The sequence below is a fragment of the Primulina tabacum genome, chromosome 11 (assembly GCF_025594145.1).
Source record: "Primulina tabacum isolate GXHZ01 chromosome 11, ASM2559414v2, whole genome shotgun sequence".
NCBI lineage: Eukaryota > Viridiplantae > Streptophyta > Magnoliopsida > Lamiales > Gesneriaceae > Primulina > Primulina tabacum.
In genome coordinates, this window is record NC_134560.1 from 6,728,832 (window position 1) to 6,732,719 (window position 3,888).

The following is a 3,888-nucleotide window of genomic DNA, read 5'->3' on the forward strand; positions in this document are numbered from 1 at the left end:
CAACATAATTACTCAACAAGTAGACGAAAATAGATTTTTAATCTTTGGGGACTTGGACACATACAATGGATGACTTTTAAATGGAATATTTGTGCAAAATTGTGTGTGTATACCTATATATTAAAAATGATAATGTAAGTTGGCATATATAAAGTTTTAGTTATCTTACAGTTTCACTCGTGCCATGCACGAAATGTTATTTTATCTCATTAACATTAAAAATTAGTAAGTATGAGCATTCGATAATTAAAATATAATAGTTAATTGGATTATAGATTGTACAATTAGAAAACAAACAAATTATCCTAAAAAATTTTAAAATATTCCTTAAACAATGTTTGTCGTCATATTTTTCTAGTTGTTGTCACTATCTATCACATATAAAAAAAATTTGGACACCTAGGATTCGTAACTCTAGATACATCGGCATACAGCTAACCATGACTAAAAACGAGGTTCTTCAAAAAATAAAGTCATACATGAGATAATGATTGACCTTGACTGTTGATTCCCATTGTATATGGTACAATCAAAAGATACTGTCTTTGTTGGAATTTAAAAGGAAGTCTTCGATCAGAAGGGGTCAATGACAATCTTGAATAAGCACTTTATGACCCGCATTACTTCCAGTCAGAATTTGAACTTCCAAAACATGGTTTTCGAGCCTCGTTACGATCAATCTAATGTCATTGCATAATTCAAAAGAATGATCGATGCTCCACGTCGACATAACCAGAGTTCCAACCTTCAAATTTAACTCATGATTTGGTACTCCAGAACATCTTATTTCATTTAAGAATTTAGGATATGCACATCATGTGCAATGTGATTGTATTCCCGTTTTTATCAGAAAATCTTAATTTCATCTGATTAATTAACATGTCATTTGTGTATGGTATCATGTCAAGATTCCAGTAAATATCGGACTTAATGTGCCATAATAGGTGTGGTATTCGCCTCGAATATATATATGTCTTTCGTACTTCCATAGTTACATCAGCTTATGAAGTCATTGAATAATGACCTTTGTAAGAAGCATATATGCATTTTCCATACGTGAAATCTATATAATATTCCACGATATGCAATTCCAAGTTGCATTGATTAGTGTTAACTGCTCGTTAAAAACAGTGAGAACATAAACTCCACTATAAATATTGTTGGTGGAACATTTATACTAACACAAAATAATACTGAAAAAAGCAAGTTTGGTAAAATGAATTGCATTGAAAGCTGGAAGCCTGTGGCTGCAATGGTAGCTGTTGAATTTGCTTTGGCAGTTCTAAACATACTGTTCAAGAAGGCAATGGATGGGGGGATGAACCACGGGATCATAGTCGTTTACAGGCAATCCATATCTACTATTTTTTTGATCCCATTTGCCTACATCTGGGAAAGGTATCGAAGTACTTGGAATCAATTATAATTGGCTTTAACAATTTTTCACTAGTAAATTCGAGGAGTCGATTCGAGTGCCAATACTATAAATTCAAGTACTGCATTAATGCAGGAGTAGCTGGAGTAAGCTGAATATTTGGCTGTTGGGTCAGATTTTTTTGTGCGCATTGTTCGGGTGAGTGTAATTTGTGAAGTAAATATTCTTGAGTACGTTGAGTGTAGTGGCTCGATGTGATTTTCATACATAATATATAGATAGATATGAGATTCTTGTTTATTTCCTAAGTTTAAATTTTTGGAATGTTCATGTTGTAGGATGACGTTAACGCAGTACCTGTTCTTGGTTGGGCTTGATTATACCTCGGCAACATTCATGTGTGCTTTCATAAATATGGTGCCAGTATTTACGTTTGTGCTTGCATTGCCCTTAGGGTAAGTCCATTTAAATCAAGTAGACCAGCAATATTAGATCGTTTGCTAGCTATTACTAATTATAAATATAATAGAGTGTATGTATATATATATTTAGCTGTTGATTAATGCCTGGCGCAGGATGGAGAGTGTGAAAATGAACAGCAAAAGTGGGAAAGCTAAGTTATTTGGCACAGTAACCTGCATCGTTGGAGTCTTGATACTCGCACTCTACAGAGGGATGCCATTAATATACTCGGCATCGAATGCGGCTAAAAAACGTGAAAAACCAAGAAACTGGGGCGTGGGTTCGGTGTTTCTATGTGCAGGGGGCCTGGCTTGGTCTTCGTGGTTTCTAATCCAGGCCAGGATTGGACAAAATTACTCTCATCGATATTCCAGCACCTCCATCATGTCCTTTTTCAGTGCTGTCCAGTCTGTTGTTTTGTGCTTCTTCACAATCGACAGAAAGAACATTATTTCTGTTTGGATTCTTAGAGGAGAATTGCAGATTCTAAGTGTCGTATACGCTGTGAGTATTCGTCATTCTTTCATGGAATTGGCTTCCAAGTTGAGCATTATACATATAGAGGCGCGCTTGTTTAGGGTTTTCGGCTTGGTTTCCAATCGCCCAAGTTTACAGTTTTCATTTTAGCCATATTCCTATGATATTTTTCGATATCACATCACCACTTTAATAAAAAATGACTAAAATAAAAAATAGTTATGCTCTATGTATAATGAAGGTTACACACATCGTTGCATCTTACTTTTGTAATTACAAAACTACCTCAACATTCATTGTGCATATAACATTTCTCAAGTTAAAAAGCACAACTACTGTATTAAAACCGTAAATTGACCGATAACATGATAAAAAAATAGAAAAATGCAAATTATAGGGCAAAGAACGTCATTTTCCGTGTTTCCTAATTAATGTTAGTTCCCTCTCCTATTTTAGTTCACTACATTTTTTATATGCGCCCACCTTCAATTGTTCCTCGAATTTGGTCATTCTTAACTATACATTTGATTGCACTAACAGTTTTCTCACATCATTCTTTGGATTTATATCCACACAGGGCGTAGTGGCTTCGGGCGTATGCTATGTGGTCATGTCACTGTTGTGTTAAACAAAAGGGGCCTGTTTTTACCTCAGCTTTTACTCCTTTGATTCAAGTTTTTGCTGCCATTTTCGATGTTGCGGTATTGCATGAAGAAATTTACCTCGGAAGGTAAGCCTTTACGCTTACAATATATGCGTGTGTATGTATATATTATACAAAAGTGTGTTATATATGTCTACTTTGGACAGCATTGTAGGATCCCTCGTAGTCGTTGTGGGCATGTATGGTCTTCTTTGGGGCAAAAGCAGCGATCAAGAGACTCCGAGTATAGATAAAAACGCAGCGAACCAAGAACCAAGAAATTAAAATACGAATTTAGCCTTCTATATATAAGAACATTTATTTGGATATTTGTGGTTTAGCTTTTGTTAATTCTCTCTTTAGACAATCAAGCAATGTGGACTTTCATTGTTATCTTAATTCTAAGTCGAAAACTTGTGTGAGACGGTCTCACATGTCGTATTTTGTTAGACGGATCTTTTATTTGGGTTATCCATGAAAATGTATTACTTTTAGCAAAAACTTGTGTGAGACGGTCTCACAGGTCGTATTTTGTGATACGGTTCTTTATTTGGGTCATCCATGTATTATTTTTTATGCTAAGAGTATTATTTTTTATTGTGAATTTCGGTAGGGTTGACCCGTCTCACAGATAAAGATTCGTGGGACTGTATCACAAGAAACCTACTCATTACTTTTTATGCTAGAATTATGATTTTTTGTTGTGAATATAGGTAGTGTACCCGTCTCACATATAAAGATTCGTGAGATTATCTCACAAGAGACCTAATCTCATTCTAATTATGTTTTTATTGACGATTTAGGTGTTTCATTTGAGTTCGATCCATCGAACTAAATTGATCGCTATGGTAGTTAAGTCAAACTAGTTCAAATTATTTTTTTTCCTAAGCAAGTGAACCAACAAAATCATGTACAAAAACCGAACTCGGGG

General features: G+C 34.9%; 1 pseudogene; it reads left to right on the forward strand.

The window, feature by feature from the left end:
- The first annotated feature begins 1,128 nt into the window (after positions 1-1,128).
- LOC142518922 (WAT1-related protein At3g30340-like) lies at positions 1,129-3,264 on the forward strand (annotated as a pseudogene).
- Positions 3,265-3,888: the final 624 nt, after the last annotated feature.